Source organism: Ovis aries, chromosome 8 (genome assembly GCF_016772045.2).
Source record: "Ovis aries strain OAR_USU_Benz2616 breed Rambouillet chromosome 8, ARS-UI_Ramb_v3.0, whole genome shotgun sequence".
Classification (NCBI taxonomy): Eukaryota; Metazoa; Chordata; class Mammalia; order Artiodactyla; family Bovidae; genus Ovis; species Ovis aries.
The window spans coordinates 2343714-2368229 of NC_056061.1; the positions used below are offsets into that span (position 1 = coordinate 2343714).

Here is a 24516-nt window from a genome sequence, read left to right on the forward strand (position 1 = left end):
AGAGTTGGTCATGACTGAGTGACTTCACTTTATCCCTGAAACTACATTAAATTCCCTGGAAAAATGAGTAAAACAGAGTCACCATTCTCTGGCGCTCAGAGTAGAGTTACATCTCCAAATGCATGTTAACATTATCAAGATCCATTTCTCCAAAGATATCATGAGAGCAAATTACGTACAAACACCGTGTGTAGCACAAAACCTAAGCAGGCAATGTTCCTTCCCTTGTAGAACATATTATCTCTTGTGGGGAAGAGACAGAAATCAAACTAGCAAATGAATGATTTCAGTGTGTGCCTTCTGTTTCTAAAAATATTAGACTATCCTCCAAAAATCCTGAAAATCTCCTCCAACAAAGCACCTAGAAATGCTAGCTAAAATATCACTAGCGATCTTTTTGAAAACCAGCTGAACATGAAAGGAACCATGGGAAACCAGTAAGTGCCAAAAACAAAGAGGGAAATGAAATCAAGAACAGGGAATGTAAACTGACAATGAGACCCCTGGGGTTTGAGAAGGGGGGTGTATTAGTCTCAAAAACCAAGAGATCTTTTTTACTGAAATAGGATATGAAGCCCCAGATCTCTGAGATTAAGATCTGGAAGTGAGACCCCTGAATAAAGCTAGGACACTTGAACTTCAAAAAGAAAGATAAAAAGAAAATAGCAGACATAGGGAAATAAGAAGGAAGCTTATCCATCTTGGCCTGGGCTGGACAAGGGGAAAAAATAGCCCGTGCTGAGAGTTCATTACCATAAACCAGGTTTAGGTAGGTTTGATGAGCAAATGTATATCACTCAGGTTATCTGAGAAACCCCAATCCAAGAGGTCACTGTAAGAAGTTCCAGATTGGTGATCCCCGCTGATTATCTGTCCATCCATGCAGCCCACCCTTGGGGCCAGCTACATACGTCCCTGCAGGGCTTGTCACAGAACATGGTCAGCACTATGTTGCCCCACCTCGCGTGCTTCCCATCCTTCCTCCTTCCTCTCATCTCTTAATCTCACTGCCCAGGAATGATACCTAGCAAGTACAGCTTCATATAGTCCTCATCTTGGGTCTTGCTTTCCAGGTGGCTGTCCAGTTGCTAAGTCGTGTCTGACTCTTCATGACCTCATGGCCTGCAGCGTGCCAGGCTTCACTATCTCCTAGAGTCTGCTCAAACTCATGAGTGGCTCAAACTCATGAATGGCTCAAACTCATGAATTGGTGATGCCATCCAACCATCTCATCCACTGTTGCCCCCTTCTCCCTCCTGCCCTCAATCTTTCACCTTCATCAGAGGGCTGTTTTGTTCCTCTCCACTTTCTGCCATTAGAGTGGTAACATCTGCATATCTGAGGCTATTGATATTTCTCCCGGAAATCTTGATTCCAGCTTGTGATTCATCCAGCCTGGCATTTCTCATGATATACTCTGTGTAGAATTTAAATAAGCAGGGTGACAATATACAGCCTTGACATACCCCTTTCTCAGTTTTGAACCAGTTCTATTTCGAGTTCTGTTGCTTCTTGATCAGCATACAGGTTTCTCAGGAGGCAGGTAAGGGAGTCTGGTATTCCCATCCTTTAGAAAATTTTCCACAGTTTGTTGTGATCCAAACAGTCAAAGGCTTTAGCGTAATCAGTGAAGCAGAAGTAGATGTTTTCCTGGAATTCCAGGTAACCTGAGCTAAACTGAGGACTCTTGCAAGAGAAGGCTTATTTGAGGAACTGCTGTTTTAACCCGAGACCTGGAGGGTAAGAAGGCCATACGGACTATAGCAGGGAGAAGTAATCCATGTCCAAAGGCTCTCATGTGGACGAAAGCACAGAACCTTCAAGAAACACAAACAAGGCCACAGCAGGACAGAACATAGGAGAGAGGAGGCTGGAAAGCTACACTGAGTCCAGTCATGTAGAACAGAGGTCTCGGGCCTGGATCTGGTTCACAGCTGTGTGTGTGTGTGTGTGTCTGTGTGTGTGTGTTTGTGTGTGTGCGTCTGTGTGTGTGTGTCTGTGTGTGTGTGCGTCTGTGTGTGTGTCTGTGTGTGTGCGTCTCTGTGTGTGTGTGTGTGTGTGTGTCTGTGTGTGTGTGTCTGTGTGTGTCTGTGTGTGTCTCTGTGTGTGTCTGTGTGTGTGTCTGTGTGTGTGTGTGTGTGTGTGTGTCTGTGTGTGTGCGTCTGTGTGTGTGTGTGTGTCTGTGTGCGTCTGTGCGTCTGTGTGTGTGTGTCTGTGTGTGTGTGCGTCTGTGTGTGTGTGTCTGTGTGTGTGTGTCTGTGTGTGTGTGCGTCTGTGTGTGTGCGTCTGTGTGTGTCTGTGTGTGTGTGCGTCTGTGTGTGTGTGTGCGTCTGTGTGTGTGTGTGTCTGTGTGTGTCTGTGTGTCTGTGTGTGTGTCTGTGTGTGTGTGTGTGTGTGTGTCTGTGTGTGTGTGTCTGTGTGTCTCTGTGTGTGTGTCTGTGTGTGTGTGTCTGTGTGTGTGTCTGTGTGTGTGCGTCTGTGTGTGTGTGTCTGTGTGTGTGTCTGTGTGTGTGCGTCTGTGTGTGTGTGCGTCTGTGTGTGTGTCTGTGTGTGTGTGTGCGTCTGTGTGTGTGTGTCTGTGTGTGTGTCTGTGTGTGTGTGTCTGTGTGTGTGTGTCTGTGTGTGTGTGTGTGCGTCTGTGTGTGTGTGTGTGTGTGTGTGCGCATGCATGTGTGTTTATTAGCTGCCAGAAGTTGAAAATAAGGAGATGTTGCGTAACCCTCCAGTTTGAAAGATCTGTCAGCAGTGGGCCTGTATTCTTACATGGCAACCATCAGCTGGACCCAACCCTCAAGGTAATGGTTGTCTCAAGACAAGGCCTGTGACCTCAAGTTTACCATTGTCCCAACCTAGCCTTTTTCATTCATTTGTGTTGCTAGCATGGCCTCCATGGGAGGTTGAGTTTGTAGCTCCTAATTTAGAGCTTTATAGGTTATGGGTTAAAAAAAAAAAGATTTTATTCTAAGACAAGGATAGTCCTTGAAGTATTTTAAGCAAGAGAATGATGTGATCTGATTTATATACACTCCATTCACTGTAAGGGTGGGGGTGGGGTGGGGGGGTGGGGGAAGACTGGAGAGGACCAAAAATGGAAAAGAGGATACAAATGAGAAGACTATTGCAAGAATCTGGGTGAAAGATCACAGTGGCTTGAAATAGAGAGGTAGCGAAGGAAATGAATATGAGAAAATGGTTTAAAGGGTGTTTTGAAGGCAGAAAATATAGTATTTGTTGATATATTAGATGCTGAAGATGAGAGAATCAAAAATGACTTGTATTCGGAACTCCCTGGCAGTCCAGCAGATGGGACTCAGCACTTTCACTGCAGGGCCCAAGTTCGATCCCTGGGATCCTCAGGGAACTGAGGTCCTGCAAGCAGTGAGGTGTGACCAAACAAAAAACAAACCAAAAAAACCAAAAAGATTTGCACTGTGTTATGAACGCTTTGAGCTGGAGTCAGCCTTGACCCGGTCTCTTAGCTGACTGTGAATGTGGCAGCATCCCCTAGCTGACAGAGCTCGAGCTCAGCTCCCAGCAGCCAGTAGGCGGCCCACATGGTGGCGTTTCCTACATCCAACCGTCTGGCCCCACAGCCCACCTCCTGCTCTTCTTCAGAGCCTCTTGCATCTCAGCGGGCTCCACGGCGAGGCTGGCGAAAAAATTTGTCAGCTGCATTGAGACACTCCTGAGAGCGACAGAAAGGTGTATTATAATTACAGGGGAACACCTGGGGTAAACTAGGACAATCTCAAACTGGGACACAGGGCAAGCCCACCAGTTCTCAAATTAGCCACTTTGCCTGTTCCTCTTTCAGAATTTCAAGAGCTCCTTGAACTTATTTATGCAACAATGGATGGGGGAGGGGTCTTCGGAAAAGCTAAACTTTGAGCATCCCACTAGGGACATTGCACAGCCAAGTTCAGTCTGTCAGGGCTGAGTCCCATGTTAGCTCAAAAGGCAATCGCCTTCAGATGATAATGGGAATAGCCTCCCACACAGCTATTTAACACAACCCCTCCTCTTCCAGGAAAGCTCCAGGAAGGACGAGGCTCAGATGCCACATGTGTGTGTGCTAAGCTGCTTCAGTCGTGTCCGACTCTTTGCGGCCCTATGGACTGTAGCCTGCCAAGCCCCCCAGTCCATCAGATTCTCCAGGCAAGAACACCGGAGTGGGTTGCCGTGCCCTCCTCCAGGGTCTCTTCTCGACCCAGGGCTATAACTTAGTCTTTTAGTCTCCTGCATTGGCTGCTGGGTTCTTTACCACCTGCATCACCTGGGAAGCCTGGTATCACCGGATACCACCGGTGAAGCTATCTCCTCTTTACTATGGGAAAATTCTGTGACCCAGGTTTCCCAGATTTTCTTTCTAGTAAGTTAAATCACAGCTAAAGAAGCTGGGAAAACCCGCAATTTCAAAAAGCCTTGCAGTCATCCCTACTGTCTTACTAAAGAAGCCCAGTGCCAGCATCTCCTCCTGGAACGCTAGATCTCAAGACTCAGCTTTAGAAAGAGAAGACTTTGAATGAAAAACAATTTCAGGGAAGGGGTGGAAATGAAATGCATTGGCTTAACATTTGCAAAATAAAATAGCTAACATACAGCCATGTTCTGTGAGAAAGTACCTAATGCCCTCCAAAATTAAGATTCTTTACATAGACTTGATAAGCCAGATAAACAGATGCCTCCGTCAGATACTCTGTCAAGATTCAGCTGATCCTCAGAGGTCAAGGTTCAGCCGATTTTAGAACCGAGATCTTGTTCTAAGTACTCTGTGGTTCTCTGATCTTATCTTTGACAAGCCAAAAACTAAATTTTTTAAAAAATTGAAGTATAGTTGATTTACAATGTTGTACTAATTTATGCTGTACAGAAAAGCGACTCAGTTATACACATATATATCTTTTTTTATGTTCTTTTCCATTATGGTTTATCCCAGGAGATTGAATATAGTTCCCTGTGCTACACAGATTTTCAGACATAGAGAATAGACTCATGGTTGCCAAGTGAGAAGGCGCAAAGGAGAGGGACTGACTGGGAGTTTGGGGTTAGTAGGTGCAAGCTATTACGTTTGGAATGGATAAACAACAAAAAGTATTTTATATTAGGTTTCCACTTAGGGATTTGTTTACTCATTCAAGTATCTCAAACCTAAACTACAAGTTTTAATGTTTTAGAGTGGCATTAAATGGTTTTCCAAAATTGAGCGAGGATTATTAAAAGGTCCCCAAATCTTGTGATGTTTCACGTTTTAATGGGTTCTAGTGCCAGGCAGTGGCAACCATTGCATTTCATGTATATTGTTACTTTAGTTGACTTTGGATAACCCTGAGTAAAGAAAAGTTCTCTCTACCAATGTGCAGGTTTCCAAACAAAAGCAGAGAAGTACACAAATGCTGAGTAATCAGAGTCACGGAAGGACCAAATAAGAAGAGGCCAGGTGGAGTTTGTCTGGAAAGGTTTTATAATGCCTCTGTGATTAACAAACCTAAGGAAAACATCTGAAGCTTCTTTGAAATGCCAAGAATGAACTATTGGGGAACAACTGTGCTTCAAAGAGTAGCAAAGTATGTGAGGCCATATCTCATGGGGTAGGGGGAAGGAATTCTATACCCTCAATAAATTATTTAGAAAGGAGTAGAAGGTTGAGTTGGACAAATTTAGAAGAGCTTCTATTAATTCATCAACTCAAACTACTCCCTCCAAAGCCTAAATCCCTGGATTCCCAAAGGAAGTTCCTGGGACTTTGTGCTGCACACTGGCTAGTCTCAGAAACGCATTTCCAGATCAGATGGGACTTAAAGAAAGGAAACTGTATGGAAACCTAGATAGTTCTGAAAAATATCTTTAGATGCCTCCTATGTATGAAAAGGGGCTTAAGAAATGAAGTAAAGGAGGAAACATTCTGCTTTATAAATTATAATAACATTATCAACACACATTCACTGAGTATCAACAAGGAGCAAGACTTGTTCCTAGACACAAAAAGTTGTAAGTTTGTCGCTCTTATCAAGATATTTCATCTCACTGATGTGATAGACAGAGAATTAGAAGGCACAGAATTGTCATAAAATCAACACAACAGAATTAGGACAAAGGATCGTGAATATTCTTCTCTAATGCAAGAGCTTGGGAGGAAGACAAACTTTTTGAAAGGGTTCGTTAGTCAAAGACGCAGACAGATAACTATTAGACAACGAGTACACCACACACATAACAAAGACTAGCCATTTCTCAAATATTCATGATTGTGAGGACAGAAATTATGCAGGTGATTGAAATATACCTATGAGAGTCTCAAGTTTTATAGTTAAATTTCAAAAATCTCACTTTCTTACATCACGTATCCATCTTCCCAAATCACACGGCCTAACTGGAGTTTCACCAATCACTTGAAACTAAGAATTATTTTATAATCACCAGGTGGTGCCATCTGCAAGCTAGTGTCACTGGGAGAAAGAGCCTGGCCACCATTAAAAAGGCAAGAAGTCGGGGTTTCTCACTGGCCCATGTTTGTGGGGCCCTATAATCTATAACTTAAGAAGCCCCCTCTGGCAGTCCCCTACATCTCAAGTCAGATAGAGTCACAGAAGCCCTCTCTGCTTCTAAGCTAATTAATTGACTGCTTGCCTCTCTTCCTCCGACTAAATAAACTCTACTTCTTTGATTGAAAAGAAGAGTGAAAGGGAAATGAATGAAAGTCATCACAGGAAGTCCTACAATTCCATATATAATAAATTAAAAGAATAAGTACCCCCCCCCCAAGCTCCCAACAGCTCCACCCAAAGGCCAAGGGGCAAAAATCTGCTTTTCCACAGTCACCTTAATGCAACCTCCCCTCCCACCACCACACTCCATTTTCCTGCTTCCTTCATCACCGATGGAGCAGCAAGCAAGCAGTAGATGGAAGAGTCTTGCCACGTGTCACATACGCACCAGACAGCTGTTTGTGATTGGACGGTGAAAGATCGTCTTCCCCATTGCTGCTCTAGGAACCTATTGAGACCCGACGCTGGATTTCCATCAGGCTGACTGCAGAGCCATCTGCTCAGATCACTACAGAAGAGCAGAAGACCCCTGGGAGAGTAGACCATCCCCACTTCAAGGAACAGGCAGCCTGGGCCAGCACCCACCATCTGGGTAGCTTCAGTTCATTCAGTTCAGTCCCTCAGTCGTGTCCGACTCTGCAACCCCATGGACTGCAGCATGCCAGGCCTCCCTGTCCATCACCAACTCCTGGAGTTTACTCAAACTCATGTCCATTGAGTCAGTGATGCCATCCAACTATCTCATCCTCTATCAGCCCCTTCTCCTCCCACCCTCAAGCTTTCCCAGCATCGGGATCTTTTCCAATGAGTCAGTTCTTCGCATCAGGTGGCCAAAGTATTGGAGTATCAGCTTCAGCATCAGTCCTTCCTATGAATATTCGGGACTGATTTCTTTTAGGGTGGACTGGTTGGATCTCCTTGCAGTCCAAGGGACTCTCAAGAGTCTTCTCCAACACCACAGTTCAAAAGCATCAATTCTCCAGTGCTCAGCTTTCTTTATAGTCCAACTCTCACATCCATATATGACTACTGGAGAAACCATAGCTTTGACTGGACGGACTTTCTTTGGCAAAGTAATCTCTGCTTTTTAATATGCTGTCTAGGTTGGTCATAACTTCTCTTCCAAGGAGTAAGCGTCCTTTAATTTCATGGCTGTAGTCACCATCTCCAGTGATTTCGGAGCCCAAAAAATAAAGTCGGCCACTGTTTCCATGGTTTCCCAATCTCTTTGCCATGAAGTGATGGGACCAAATGCCATGATCTTAGTTTTCTGATTGTTGAGCTATAGACCACCTTTTTCACTCTCCCCTTTGGCTTTCATCAAGAGGCTCTTTGGTTCTTCTCTAGGTAGCTTAGAGCCCCCAAAAGCAGCATTTTCTTAAAATATAGCTCCAGATTGTATGCCATTGCTTATGATCTGAGAACAGAATCCCTTCTGTGATATATCAGCAGACTGGGGACTTTCAGGCATTTTACTTTCTAGAATGGATTAAATGTACTTATTCTTATAATTATGTATAGAATTGTAGAACTCCCTGTGGTGACTTTCATTCATTTCCCTTTCACTTTCTTTTCCAATCAGTGAAGCAGTAGAGTTTATTCAGTAGGGGGAAGAGAGGCAAGCACTCAGTTAATTAGCTAAGCCTCCATTCAAAAATACGCTATTGAAAAAATCATTCCCAGGTGGTACTAGTGGTAAAAAAAAAACCTGCCTGCCAATGCAGGAGACATAAGAGAGGCAAGTTCGATCCCTGGTTCAAGAAGATCCCCTGGTGGAAGAGATGGCAACCCACTCAGTATTCCTGCCTGGAGAATCCCATGGGCAAAGGAGCCTGGAAGTCTACAGTCCATAGGGTCGCAAAGAGTCAGACACAACTGAAGCAACTTAGCACGCACATTGAAAAACCAAGACACTGAAGTCTACGGATGTACAAAAATATGAGTGAGAGCAGGGAACGTGCTGGGTAAATCCATGGCTGCATGAAGAAGATGTGGTGAAGAGAAGAGAGGTTGTGACATCCAAGCCCTTGTCAATAGTGTGTAAATAGCTCTGTGACTCAACTTCAGTGAAAGCCACCAGATAGGTGGACAGGTTCATATCCTGTCCTCTCTCTGTGGTTAGTGCGATTTACAAGAAGCTCAATCAAGCCTAAAATAGATGCTGTACTACCAAGATGTGGCAGACAGTGCTGCTTGGACACTGAGTCCCCTTCTCCCCTTTCCCATAGTAACTGACCTGTCGCTGGACACTGATCACCCAGCTGGCTGGCGTCCCCAGACTCCCCTGCAGTGAGACATGGCTTCGTGACCAAGCTCTCTCTTGAGAGCAGGAACGAGGCGGCCACTTCTGGGTCTGGCTAAGCCCGAGGCAATGGGAAAACAGTCTTCTCCCCTCTTTTCTGCTTCCCGCTGGCTGGAACCTAGACATGGCGCATTCTACTTTGATCATGTAAACGAAGACATCACCCTCATGTCTCCTCCTGCTCCTATGGTAGAGCCGGAGGACAGAAGGAACCTGCTTCCCTGTGAATCTGTCCTGCTGAATTCCTGGACTAATACATAAGAAGGAAATATCTTCATTCTTTAAACCACTGCATTTGGGACTTTTTTTTAAAGCAGCTTAGCTATGCTAACTAATTCAGAAGAGAAAGTATGTTATAAAGAAAAGTATAGTGTTCAACAACATCTTCTAATAAAAGGTAGTTTAACTTTTTATTTCCATAGCTACCTTTTATTATTGGTGTTTAGCCACTAACTTGTGTCTGACTCTTTTGAGACCCCATGGACTATAACCCGCTAGGCTCCTCTGTCCATGGGATTCTCTAGGCAAGAATACTGGAATGGGTAGCCATTTTCTTCTCCAAGGGATCTTCCCGACTCAGGGATCGAACTTGTTTCTCTTGCATTGGCAGCAGATTCTTAACCACTGAGCCACCAGGGAATCCTCATCTTTGGCTGAAGCCTGGGAAAACACTGTACTACTGTAGAAGGCACATTAGTGCCCAGCCCACATTCCTGAGGAATTTTTGGTGTGCTCCAGTGAGATTCTGATGCTGGCATCGGCATCCCCCGGGGCTGTTGTTCAGGAGCAGGATAAAGTGCTAAGGAAGTAATACCCGAGGGAGAAGCCCTCAACCAGTGGCCTCCCAGAAGCTGGTGTATTAATATCGCAACTCCCTCACTCCTCAGGTGGAAATTTCTAACGTGTGTGCTTTGCACATTTTCCCTACAGAATTAAGCTCTGGGTGCCTTTTGTGAAGCCAACTGACCCAAGGACATACTTTTTATTGGTTACCCCCCATCACTAGATTCCTTCCTCCACTTCCCTTCTCTGAAGTTCCAAGTAAACTATTTTACTGGAGTCCTTGCCTTACAATCTTCTTTTGGGATAACCCAAATTCAGACAGCCAGACTTCATATTTGCCATCTCAGCTAAAACAATCTCCAACACAGCTATTATTATTAGTCAGGGATTATGCTATTTTATGGGTGAAGAAATCAAATTTATGAGAGCGTAATAGACCAATAGTTGGTGTCAGAACTAAAATTAGAACCCAAGAGTGTGTCACTCAGAAGTTTACAAGTTCTAATACACTTTACTCCATTTGAAGTGGAAGTTTTCCAATTATATGTTGATATGTTGTTTTTGTTGTTCATTCACAAAGGCATTCTGACTCTTTGTGACCCCACGGACTGCAGCACACCAGGCCCCCCTGTCCTTCACTATCTCCCAGAGTTTGCTCAAATTCATGTCCACTGAGTTGGTGATGCTATCTAATCATCTCATCCTCTGTCATCCCCTTCTCCTTTTGCCTTCAATCTTTCCCAGCATCAGGGTCTTTTCCAATGAGTTGGTTCTTTGCATCAGGTGGCCAAAGTATTGGGGCTTCAGCTTCAGCATCAGTCCTTCCAGTGAATATTCAGGGTATATTTTCTTTAGAATTGACTGGTTTGATCTCCTTGCAGTCCAAGGGACTCTCAAGAGTCTTCTCCAGCACAATTCGAAAGTATCAGTTCTTGCGCTCAGCCTTTATAGTCCAACTCTCACATTCGTACATGAACTGGAAAAACCAGAACTTCAGCTATAAGGACCTTTGTCGGCAAAGTGATGTCTCTGATTTTTAATATGCTGTATAGGTTTGTCATAGCTTTTGTCTAGGTTCTGTCACAGTTTTTCTTCCTCCTCCAGTGGGCAGCGTTTCGTCAGAATTCTTCACTATAATCTGCTTGTCTTGGGTGGCCCTGCACAGCACTGCTCGTAGCTTCATTGAGTTATGCAAGCCCCTTCGGCACAACAAGGCTGTGATCCATGAAGGGGAACGATTGGTATAACTTTTAGTGGATGATGATGTTGGCAGTTTTGTGGTTGGAGGATGTCTTTCAGGGAAATTCGACAAAACAGTTTCTTACAGAAGCCTATAAAATTTGTTTTCAGTAAAACACTTCTGATAACATTTTGTTAAACAGATGTTTTCAGCCTGAACAGAAATCAAAAGAGGTAATTTTAGGCTACTTACTGACACAAAGTTACTTGATACTTTTTAGTTAGTCAAATTCTGACCAGAGGTAACTCTGTTGAATAAACCTGCTTCTTAAGACGGCCCATATGTATTCTTTCTGAGAGCAACCTAGGTCTGCTCACGTTCCCATCAACATCAAGACTTGCCCAGAGAAAAGGATAGTGGGTGAATACACATCCAGGTATAAATAATTCCCAAGGCTTAGGGCTCAGGAGTTGTATTTGAACAAAGAATTCAATCTCTCTACTATAGAATTAATAGGACTTTGGTTTTAGAGTTTCAGAAGTTAGTCAACAAATAAAATTTAGAGATATCTGATGAGGCTGGAGAAGGAAATGGCCACCCACTCCAGTATTCTTGCCTGGGAAATCCCATGGACCGAGAAGCCTGGCGGACTATAGTCCATGGCGTGGCGACGAGTCTGACACGACTTAGCGACTTAAGCAACAAGAAATATGATGAGACAAAGTTAACTTTCCTATGCTTTTCCTCATACAAGTTCTCCCAAGACTAATTCCATGTAAAGCTGGCATACACAGAAGATGGGAAAATTCTGAGGAAATAACAGTTACTTTATATTCATGTTTGCAATTGAATCTGTACATTCTTTTAGATTTTCAGTTAACCATCTGCCAGGAAAAACCCTGCAAGGTTGTCACACACAGGCAGTATACTGGGTTAATAGAATATTCTAAATAGCGTGGAAGAATTACAAGTCTTAGAGGGAAAAAAAGCTGTCTGTTTGTTCTTCACCACCACTAGATATAATCTAAACATTGCATTCCTTAAAGGATATGCAATATCAATTACATTCATCTAGGCGATAGCCTGCCTCTCCTGGTTTTAACTAAATGCTGCGGCATGATCTTAAGCTTTAGTTATTTGAGGTAAACAAACGCCTCACGCCTGCTTCAGTTGAAGCTAAGGTCAATATGGGCAGCCCAGGAGGAGAATACTAACATCTAACAACACTGATTATCTACAGAAAATGTTTAAGGAATCCGATCCTACCCATATTGATGTCAGATTTTTATAGGGAACATTACATCACATAAAGTCTGAAAATGAAAGGAAGCCAGAATAAACAGAGCTGAGCATCAGAAAGTCTTAAGCAGACATAGTTTAACCAGTGTAGCTATATTTGTATAACTTTTACTGGGACTGTGGTAATAAAACAGAACTAAGCTAATTGGAACACACTTATCTTACTTATAAAAGTGTACAAAATTTTATATACACATGCAAATTAAAAAAAACTTTGCCTATCTCTAGAAATGTATATGCTTTCATATGTCCAATGACTCACACATGAGGTTTTTATAGTTTAAATAATGGAATGTCTCTCTATCAGTTCAGTTGCTCAGTCGTGTCCGACTCTCTGCAACCCCTTGGACTGCAGCAGGCAAGGCTTCCCTGTCTATCACCAACTGCCAGAGCTTGTTCAAATTCATGTCAACTGAGTCGGTGATGTCATCCAGCCATCTCATCCTCTGTCGTCCCCATCTCCTCCTGCTTTCGATTTTTCCCAGCATCAGGGGCTTTTCCAATGAGTCACTTCTTTGCATCAGGTGGCCAAAGTATTGGAGCTTCTGCTTCAGCATCAGTCCTTCCAATGACTATTCAGGACTGATTTCCTTTGGGATGAACTGGTTTGATGTCCTTGCAGTCCAAAGGACTCTCAAGAGTCTTCTCCAACACCAGAGTTCAAAAGCATCAATTCTTTGGCACTTAGCCTTCTTTATGGTCAACTCTCACATCCATACATGACTACTGGAAAAACCATAGCTTTGACTAGACAGAACTTTGTCAGCAAAGTAATATCTCTGCTTTTTAATATGCTGTCTAATTTGATTATAGCTTTTCTTCCAAGGAGCAAGCATCATTTTATTTCATGGTTTCAGTCACCATCTGCAGTGATTTTGGAGGCCAAGAAAATCAAGTCTGTCAATGTTTCCATTGTTTCCCCATCTATTTGCCATGAAGTGATGGGACTGGATGCCATGATCTTAGTTTTTTGAATGTTGACTTTAAGCCAGCTTTTTCACTCTCCTCTTTCACTTTCATCAAGAGGCTTTTAGTTCTTCTTCACTTTCTGCCATAAGGGTGGTGTCATGTGTATCTGAGGTTATTGATATTTCTCCCAGCAATCTTGATCCAACTTGTGCTTCATCCAGCCTGGCTGGATGTACTCTGATGTACTCTGTACTTTCACATGATGTACTCTGCATATTAGTTAAATAAGCAGAGTCACAATATACAGCCTTGACACACTCCTTTCCCAATTTGGAACAAGTCTATTGTTCTATGCCTGATTCTAATGATTGATTCTTGACCTGCATACAGATTTCTCAGAAGGCAGGTCAGGTGGTCTGGTATTCCCATCTCTTTCAGAATTTTCCACAGTTTATTGTGATCCACACAGTCAAAGGCTTTGGCATAGTCAGTAAAGCAGAAGTAGATGTTTTTCTAGAACTCTCTTGCTTTTTTGATAATCCAGCAGATGTTGGCAATTTGATTTCTGGTTCCTCTGCCTTTTGCAAATCCAGCTTGAACATCTGGAAGTTCACGGTTCATGTACCATTGAAGCCTGGCTTGGAGAATTTTCAGTGTTACTTTGCTAGCATGTGAAATGAGTGCAATTGTGCAGTAGTTTGAACAATCTTTGACATTGCCTTTCTTTGGGATTGGAATGAAAACTGACCTTTTCCAGTACTGTGGCCACTGGACTGGCCAAGGCTGAGTTTTCCAAATTTGCTGGCATATTGAGTGCAGCACTTTCACAGCATCATCTTTTAGGATTTGAAATAGCTGTACTGGAATCCCATCATCTCCACTAGCTTTGTTCGAAGTGATGCTTCCTAAGGCCCACTTGACTTTACATTCCAGGATGTCTGGTTCTAGGTGAGTGATCACACCATCATGGTTATCATGGATCATGAAGATCTTTTTTGTACAGTTTTTCTGTGTATTCTTGCCACCTCTTCTTATATCTTCCACTTCTGTTAGGTCCATTCCATTTCTGTCTTTTATTGAGCCCATCTTTGCATGAAATATTGCCTTGGTATCCCTAATTTTCTTGAAGAGATCTCTAGTCTTTCCCATTCTATTGTTTTCCTCTATTTCTTTGCACTGATCACTGAGGAAGGCTTTCTTATCTCTCCTTGCTATTCTTTGGAACTCTGCATTCAGACGGGTATATCTTTCCTTTCCTGCTCTGCCATTGGCTTCTCTTCTTTTCTCAGCTATTTGTAAGGCCTTCTCAGACAACTGTTTTGCCTTTTTGTATTTCTTTTTCTTGGGGATGATCTTGGTCACCCACCTCCTATGCAATGTCATGAACCACCATCCGTAGTTCTTCAGACACTCCATCAGGTCTAATCCCTTGCATCTATTTTGTCACTTTCACTGTGTAATTGTAAGGGATTTGATTTAGGTCATACCTGAATGGTCTAGTGGTTTTCCCTATATTTTTCAATTTAAGTCTGAATTTGGCAATAAGGAGTTCATGATCTGAGCCACAGTCTGCTCCAGGTCTTGTTTTTGCTGACTGTACAGAGTTTATCCATCTTCAGCTGCAATATATACTAAATGTATTTAAAAGCAGTTTGCCTATTTTTCAAAAATAAATATTTATTCAACATTCTATAGCATATCCTCATTTTAAGCCTCAAAACTTAACTATTATTTCTTAAGGATGTCATATTGAGCTTTGAAACAAAGTTAAATATCAAGCGCTCCACTAAGGGGATAGTGGTGGTATGATTATGTGGTTGGTGTTTTTCTTTTAAATTTTCAATTACTGATGATACAAACAAGTGTTCACAAGATAAATGATATGATCTCTTGGGTTTACTTTAAAATGTTTCAGATACTTGGAAAAATAAAGGTTGGAGAGAATAGATGGAACAATAGTACAGAATGTTGGCAATTATTGAAGCTGAAATAAGAATATAAATGGGCTCATTATATTAGTCTCTCTTCTTTTGTATATATTTTTTTAATTTACAGAATAAAGACATGAAACAAAAAGATATTTTGACCAAATAAAAATCACACAGTCTCTATTTAAAAGAGAAAGGAACAGTAACAGTGAGATAAATCAATTTATATCAGTAAGGATGATGTGATTTTGATTTTATGCTTTAAAATGTTCACATTAGTTACTTTCTATGATATACCTAACTTACCAGAAAGAGTCGCTCAGTTGTGTCTGACTTTTTACGACCCCATGGACTGTAGCCTACCAGGCTCCTCTGTCCTTGGAATTCTCCAGGCAAGAAACTGGAGAATAGCGTTCCCTTCTCCAGGGGGTCTTCCTGACCCAAGTACTGAACCCAGGTCTCCTGCCTTGCACCTGGATTCTTTACTGTCTGAGCCACCAGGGAAGCCCAAGAATTACTTTAGCGTGGATCTAAACAGCTTTAATTACATACAGAGACTCTATTTAGTACATTTAAATGCTATGTTAGATACTCATATCAATCAAAAGTTAACTTGGGACTACAAATACGATCTTTTTTAGAAAAGTGAAACTGTCTTATGCTCACCAGTTCGCCTCCTTCCGGACTGGGCCTGAAAGTTTGCACACCCTCTGAGGTGACAAGGAGGCCTCCCCCGGGAAACCCCAGGTAGTGGTGCGTCGTGACAGCCCGTCAATCTTCCTGCAGTTCCCTTTGCACAAAAGAAGTTCTGGACATTTTCCTGTCAGAAGACTCTTAGGCACTATTTATTGACATGTATTTTCAAGCATATGGGCAATAATATGTAATAATTGCTAAATAATATCCTTTGTTTGAAGTATGCAAGAGAAGGGCTACCAGGTGGTTCAGTGGTAAAGAATCTGCCTGCCAATGTAGGAGACACGAGTTCAGTCCCTGGGTCGGGAAGATCCCCTGGAGAAGGAAGTGGCTACCCACTCCAGTATTCTTTCATGGAGAAGTCCATGGACAGAGGAGCCTGGTGGGCTGCAGTCCATGGGGTCACAAAAGAGTCAGAGATGACTTAGACCAAAATAATAACAACAAATGCAGGAGAAATGAAACTACCTATTCATAGCAGAGAAGTAATAAACTTTTATCTTAGTTTATATGGATTTTAATAATAGTGTTTGTGGTCTATATAAGATTTTATCTACATATGAGGCAGAAAATTCTTAAAATCAAACATGTTAGTTTCTCAACAAAATCCATTGCTTCACCATCATACACACTAACCTGAACGCAGATGCTGCTTCTTATGTTAATGGGTAGTGTTTGACTGCCACCTGATGGCTGGCCTCCTCCTTACAGAGGGATTTTCCTCTGACCCTCTGGCATGAGGCAACCTTACACCAACCTGAGCCTCCAGATGCTAAATTAAAATAAGACATTTTTTGCAAGCCAGATGCACCATTCTACCAAAATAGTGGACTCCTGAACTTTCTAACACAGTAAGATGTATATTTTGAAATATATAACCAGTTCTGTTCCATAATTGTCAAATATGCTCTCCTAATACAAAAGCAGAAGGCAAAAACATTGATAGTTATTTGTTATTGTAAAATAATCTCTTGTGTTTTAACATCTTAGTTTAGTCGCGTGAGTCACCAAAGGATTAGGAAATTTGCAATCAGAAAACCAGAAAATCAGAAAACTAAAATCACACGTTTAGTGTGACCTTTGAGCTAGCAAAGGAAGTTATCCTTGTTTTGAGTAGAAAAAGATAATTTTGAAATATTCACTTTTTTCCTCCATACTCTCTTGCCTCCCCCATGCCCCAGTAAGTAAGAGCTGTTAAAAGAACAAGAAAGAAAAAAAAAAATCAATATTCAGTGCATTCTGGGTCATCAGGTAGGCAACCATAAAGTTTACACCATATAAGTCTATTGAGAAAATAGTAGACTCTTTGCAACCCTATGGACTGTAGCCCACCAGGCTCTTCTGTCCATGGGATTCTCGAGGCAAGAATACTGGAGTGGGTTGCCATGCTCTCCTCCAGGGGATCTTCCCCATCCAGGGATCAAACCCACATCTTTTACGTCTCCTGCATTGGCAAGGAGGTTCTTTACTTCCCATTTGGGAAGCCCAGAAGCAAATATGTCCAATCAACTCCTTCCTCTGCCTAAGAGAGGAAATATGAGGTCACCTGGACCCTAAGGTGGTGGGCAAAAGCCTGGGGTGGAGGGGTCTGGAGAAGCCTGGCTCATCCTCAGGGGACCACACGGAAAGGAGGAAGGTCAGAGTCAGATGTGGGCAGCACCACTGGTGCTCAAAATTGTGCGGCTTGCAGTATTTCTTCTACCGGATATTATTCTCCCTTCTCATTTCTAGATCAAAAAAGTTAACAGAGAGATTGTACACCCATCATCCTGTCAGATCATTGCCTTCTATTTCTGAAACGCCAAATGCATTTTCTGCTGCCATTTCCTTCCCTAACCCACCGTCTGACCTGAATTTTCTTTTATTCTAAAGTGAAGTGAAGTGAGAGTCGCTCAGTCGTGTTCGACGCTTTGTGACCTCATGGACTATACAGTCCATGGCATTCTCTAGGCCAGAATACTGGAGTGGGTAGCCTTTCCCTTCCCCAGGAGAATCTTCCCAACACAGGGATCGAACCCAGGTCTCCCACATTGCGGGCGGATTCTTTACCAGCTGAGCCACAAGTGAAGCCCAAGAACACTGGAGTAGGCAGCCTATCCCTTCTCCAGTGGATCTTCCTAACCTAGGAATCAAACTCGGGTCTCCCGCATTGCAGGCAGATTCTTTACCACCTGAGCTATTCACCACAACAGGACACAAACTTCCTGCTGCCTTCATTTTCATCACATACTCCTGTCCGTGCATCAGTCACAGATCCACTGCTCTTGCCCACTTCCACGTCTTCCTCCTCTCAAAGTCATATCCATCCTCTTATTTCACTATTTCGCACTATCCTGTATGCTCTGGGAGTTCCAAATATTCCCAGCCCAGGAGACTCTTTCCCTCTCCTTCACACCCTTCATTCACATGTTGTGATGCCTACCTTGTTATTCCCATCTGCCTACAGATCAGTGGTCCTCAACCTTGACTGTAACTAGAATCACACTGAGAGTTTTGTTTTTTAATGTTCTCTCTTAAACACAGAGAATCTGATTTAATAAGCCTAGAAAGGAGTAACATGGATCAGTATATTTCAAATGCTCACCAAGTGATTTTAATTGGGCCAGGTTACACACAGCAACAAAGGCCCCATGCAGCCAGAAATAAATAATTGGGTTGTAAAACCAAACAGAAAAGGGAATTAATTCAAATAACTTTTGAACCCATTACTCTACGAGCTTCATTGGATACATTCTAAGGACAAAAAAAAGAAATGTTAAGATTTTGCTTGGTATTGCCTTGTTAGTAGTGATATTGTATTGAAACTCTTGAAACTATTTTACCTACTTTTTCAGACATTCTAAATAAGTTAACGTTACTGCTACTCATGAACGAAGATTTTCATTGTAAAAAATTTAGCATATATATTTTTAAAAAAAACAAGAATAAATGCTGAAATGTTCATTTTGACTTGTATTATTAGTTTTTAAATTAAATGAGAACAATCTCTAACACATGAAATTAGGATTATATCCAATTCCAGAAAATAACTTTTCCAAGTGACTTTGTTTTTCTTTCAGTTTTATTGAGATATAACAGACATGTAACACTGTGTAAGTTTAAGGTGTACAGCGTAATGACTTGACTTACATCATGAAATAATGACCACAATAAGTTTAGTGAACATCCATCATACATATAGATACAAAACAGAAGGAAAAACACACTTGTTTTTCTTATGTTGAGAACTCAGAATTTACACTCTTAACAACTTTCTTATATAACATCAACAGTGTTAATTCCATTTTTTGTATTGTACATCATATCTTTAGGGCTTACTTATCTTATAAGTGGAAATTTGTACATTTTGACTGCCGTCTCCCAATTCCCCCTCTCCCTATCCCTTACCTCTGGTAACCACAAATCTTGTCTATTTTCTATTAGTTTTTTTGTTTGTTTGTTTTGGGAGTATAATTGACGGACAACAGTGATTCACAATACAGTGATCGAATATTTGTATATACCACACACTGATCACACAAGTCTAATTACTATCTGTCATCAAACAAGTTATTATAGTATTATTAACTATATTCCCTATGCTGTGCATTACATTCATGAGATTTATTTATTTCATAACTAGAAGTCTATATCTCTTAATCTCCCTTGTCTATTTCACTTATCCCTGCAACCCCCTCCCTCTGGCAACCACCTATTTGTTCTCTGTATTTATGAGTCAGATTGAATATGTTCTTTACAACCAAAGATTGAGAAGCTTATACAGTCGGTAAAAACAAGACCTGGACCTGACTGTGGCTCAGACCCATCAACTCCTTATTGCAAAATTCAGGATGGAAGGAAGTAGAGAAAAACCACTAGGCAATTCAGCTATGACCTAAATCAAATCCCTTATGATAATACAGTGGAGGTGATGAGTCGATTCAAGGGATTAGACCTGGTAGACAGAGTGCCTGAAGAACTATGGACGGAAGTTTGTAAATTTTACAGGAGGAGGACACCAAAACCATCTCCAAGATAAAGAAATACAAGAAGGCAAAGTGGCTGTTTGAGGAGGCCTTACAAAGAGCTGAGAATAAAAGAGAAGCAAAAGGCAAAGGAGAAAAGGAAAGATATACCCAATGGAATGCAGAGTTCCAGAGAATAACAAGGAGACATAAGAAGGCTTTCTTCAATGAACAATGCAAAGATATAGTGGGAAAAAATAGAATGGGAAAGATCTTTTCAAGAAAATTGGAGATATCAAGGGAACATTTCATGAAAGGATGAGCATGAGAAAGGACAGAAACCACAAACCTAATGAAAGGAGAAGAGACCGAGAAGAGGTGGCACGAATACACAGAACTTACCAAAAAAGGTCTTGATGACCCAGATAACCACAATGATGTGGTCGCTCACCTAGAACCAGACATCCTGGAGTGTGAGGTCAGTGGGTCTTAGCAAGCAGTACTGTGAACAAAGCTACTGGAAATGACAGAATTTCATCTGAGCTAAAAGATAATCCTGTTAAAGTGCTGCACTCAATATGCCAGCAAATTTGGAAAACTCAGCAGTGGCCACAGGATTGAAAAGGTCAGTTTTCATTCTAATCCTAAAGAATGTTCAAACTATGGTACAATTGCACTCATTTAATGGCAACCCACTCCAGTGTTCTTGCCTGGAGAATCCCAGGGACGGGGGAGCCTCATGGGCTGCCATCTATGGGGTCCAGCAGAGTCGGACATGACCAAAGCGACTTAGCAGCAGCAGCGGTAGCACATGCTAGCAAAGTTATGTTCAAAATCCTTAAAGCTAGGCATCAGCAGTATGTGAACTGAGAAATTCCAGATATACAAGCTGGATTTAGAAAAGGCAGAAGAACCAGAGATCAAACTGCCGACATTCGTTAGATCATAGAGAAAGCAAAGGAATTCCAGAAAAACATCTATTTCTGCTTCACTGACTACACTAAAGCTTTTGACTTTGTGGATCGCAACAAACTCTGGAAAATTCTTAAGGAGATGAGAGTACCAGAGCACATTATTTGTCTCCTGAGAAACCTGTATTTGGGTCAAAAAGTAGCAATCAGAACAACGGACTGGTTCAAAACTGGGAAAGGAGTACAAGACTGTATATTGTCACCCTACTTATTTAATTTCTTTGCAGAGTACATCATGCAAAATGCTGAGCTGGATGAATCACAAACTGGAATCAAGATTGCCAGGAGAAATATCAGCAACTTCAGATATGCATTTGAATACCACTCTAGTGGCCGAAAGTGAAGAGGAAATAAAGAACTTCTTGATGAAAGTGAAAGAGCAGTGTAAAAAAGCTGACTTGAATCTCAACATTCAAAAAACTAAGATCATTGTATCTGGTCCCATCACTTAATGGCAAATAGATGGGGAAAAAATAGAAGCAGTGATAGACTTTATTTTCTTGGGCTCCAAAGTCACTGCAGACAGTGACTTCAGCCATGAAATTATAAGATGCTTGCTCCTTGAAAGGAAAGCCATCACAAACCTAGACAGTGTTTTATAAAGCAGAGACATTGTTTTGCTGACAAACATCCATCTAGTCAAAGCTATGGTTTTTCCAGTAGTCATGTATGGATGTGAGAGCCAGATCATAAAGAAGTCTGAGCACCAAAGATTGATGCTTTCGAATTGTGGTGCTGGAGAAGACTCTTGAGAGTTCCTTGGACTGCAGGGAGATCAAACTAGTCCATCCTAAAGGAAATCAACCCTGAATATTCATTGGAAGGACTGAAGTTGAAGCTCTAATATTTTGGTCACCTAATGCGAAGAGCCAACTCATTGGAAAAAATGTTGATGCTGGGAAAGACTGAAGGGAAGAAGAGAAGAGGGCAGCAGAAGATGAGATGGTTAAACGGCATCACTGACTCAATGGATGTGAGTTTGAGCAAACTCTGGGAGATAGTGAGGACAGAGGAGCTTGGTGTGCTACATTGCATGGGGTCACAAACAGTTGGACATGACTTAGTGATTGAACAACAACATCTATGAGTCTATTTCTGTTTTGTTATCTTTGTTCACTTGTTTTTTAGATTCCATATGTAAGTAATATCAATAATATTTGTCTTCCACTGACTTATCTCACTTAGCACAATACCCTCTAGGTCTACCCATGTTGTTTGAAAATGGCAAAATTTATTCCTTATTGGCTGAGTAATATCCAAGTGACTTTAAAATACTAGATGTGATTGTACACCTTTAGAGAGATATACCCTGGATATGCCTATATACCCTAAGGATGAAAATAACTAAAAAAAAAAAAATTCATTAACTATTTTTAGTAATTGTATTGTGGACAGTAAGTGTTATTCTGTGATTATTATGCATGTAATGAATGATAAAGCAAATGGGTAATTAGGTGACATGCTAATCCTTTCATTCTTGGCATGACTGAGAACCAGAATTCTTGACGTGGGAGAGAAGAAATAAAAACGTCAGACAGAGCAGTTAGCAAAACCTCCATAATCTTAAACTTAGATATATTATTGTAAGTCACTATATCATTCTTCTTAAAAAGAATTCCTGGCTCTCTCTACTGGAAAGGCCTAGAAACAACGATTATCCCATTGGCAATGAGCATTCCTAGGAGAAGGCAATGGCACCCCACTCCAGTACTCTTGCCTGGAAAATCCCATGGACGGAGGAGCCTGGTAGGCTGCAGTCCATGGGGTTGCTAAGAGTCAGACACGACTGAGCGACTTCACTTTCACTTTTCGCTTTTATGCACTGGAGAAGGAAATGGCAACCCACTCCAGTGTTCTTGCCTGGAGAATCCCAGGGACGGGGGAGCCTGGTGGGCTGCCGTCTATGGGGTTGCACAGAGTTGGACACGACTGAAGCGACTTAGCAGTAGCAGCAATGAGCATTCCTAGGGCAGAGACTGTGTTAACTGAAATCCCATTTCACACTGAAAGAAACCAAGACTCTTTTGGAGAAGTGGTTCGTTCCAGGTTTAGGACAGAGAAAAATATAAGATGAGACTGAAATATTTCACACCACAAGGCAAGGAGATGCTCAAAGACTAGTGAAGTTGTGTCTTGATTTGAAGAGGCTTCCACTGGCTCAATCTGGGATAACCTGAGCATCAAAAAGACTAAAAACAGTGAAGTGTTAAAGCATGTCAAATTGAAAATGGAGTCCCTGAAGGCACTCAGAAGAAGTAGAGTGAGCAGAGGGAAAAAAAGAGTGGAGGGGAAAACTCTTCCTGATAGAGAAATGACAACTAATATCTCTGAAGGATTGAAAGAATTTTTTAAAACTAACCATTTGCCTTCCCCAATGTAATAATTAATTTAGGCAAAAGTCATTAATGGATGATAAAATGACTGGCTAAAAACTGATGAGCAACAGTTTGCATGGTCTCTAAGCTCTAACTTCAAAGAGGAAAATACACCTTCAAAATGGAGCCATCTGGTAGTCTGCCCTTAGCTAAGTGATCACGTTGTTCACCACTGATAATGAGACAAAGGGACTTGCTGAGCCTCTTGCGCAATGCAGTCAGTGCACACCAGCTGTGATTCTGCTCTGCCAGAAATGTTTAATCTAAGTTTCATCAAAGGACACCAAAGAGCAAACTCAGAATGCGAGACATTCCAAATGATAACGGCATAGTCTGTACTCTCCAAACACAGCGATGTCATAAAAAGCCACACAAGGTGGAGAGAACGTTCTAGGTTAGATCACACGGCAAGAAAATATAATGCATCATCCCTGATCATAGCCTGAGTCAAAAAATCAAACCAGTTATGAGTTACTTTGGGTACAATTGGGGAAATTATAATATGATCTATATGTACTCAGTCACTTCAGCTGTGTCTGACTCTTTGCAACCCTACGGACTCTAGCCCGTGGTGGGACTCTAACTCCTCTGTCTGTGGGCTTCTCCAGGTAAGAATACTGGAATGGGTTGCCATGCCTTCCTCCACAGGATCTTCCCGACCTAGGGATTGAACCTATGCCTCTTAGATCTCCTGCATTGGCAGGCAGGTTCTTTATCACTTGCAATATGATAATGGTAGGAGAATGTTCTTATCCTTAGGAAATGAATGCTGAGTGTCATGATGCCTTCCACTTATCTTCAAATGGATTAGCATGTGTATATATACATATATATGCACACATATATATAAATTATCCATAGATAAAATATATAGTTCACATATTAACATACATAATATATGTAATATATAGAATTTAGAGATAGATGGGTGGTCATTGTACTTGTCTTTCAAATTCTGGTAAGTTTAAAATTTTTCAAAATAAAAAATTAGAGGGGAAAAGCCCTATGTTATTTGCTAGGACTGTTACAAAATTAAAAGCTTATGTGAGGCAAAAAAGAAAAGCCTACAAATACCGTGAGTTTTGAAAGATGGGGGTGTCACTAGAGATTAGGAAAGACGTCATGGAAGGGACTGCTTTTTTAAATGTAAAGGTTTTGAGTTAGGAAGGACCTTATAAATCATCTAATTCCACTCCCTTCTGAAGACACGACAACTGAGAGGCTACAGGGCTCATGAAATGTTTAGCACAAAGCTGTGAAATCTAAAGCACTGAACCCATGGTGGTTTTCCCATGAATCTGCTTATTGAGCAGCTCCTGTACACGAGCCACCCTACTTTCCATCTCAGATGGGCCCAGAAGGACACTCTCAGTAAGGAAACGCACATAGAAGTTAACCATTGCAAGTTCCAAAATAAAATTTAAATGCTAGAAAAATTGCTGGCCTTGAAGATGGAAAGGGTTCGTGGGCAACTTCTAGAAGCTGGGAACACACTCAGCTGACAACCAGCCAGGAAATGGAGTCAGCTTCAGCCCATGACTGCAGGAAACTGCATTTTGCCAACAATCTATTAATAAATAAGTA

At 41.7% G+C, this 24516-nt stretch overlaps 1 protein-coding gene across 3 annotated transcripts in view; it reads right to left on the reverse strand.

The window, feature by feature from the left end:
- FILIP1 (filamin A interacting protein 1) overlaps nucleotides 1-24516 on the reverse strand; it is a 313619-nt gene that overhangs the window by 224556 nt on the left and 64547 nt on the right. The window lies entirely within an intron of this gene.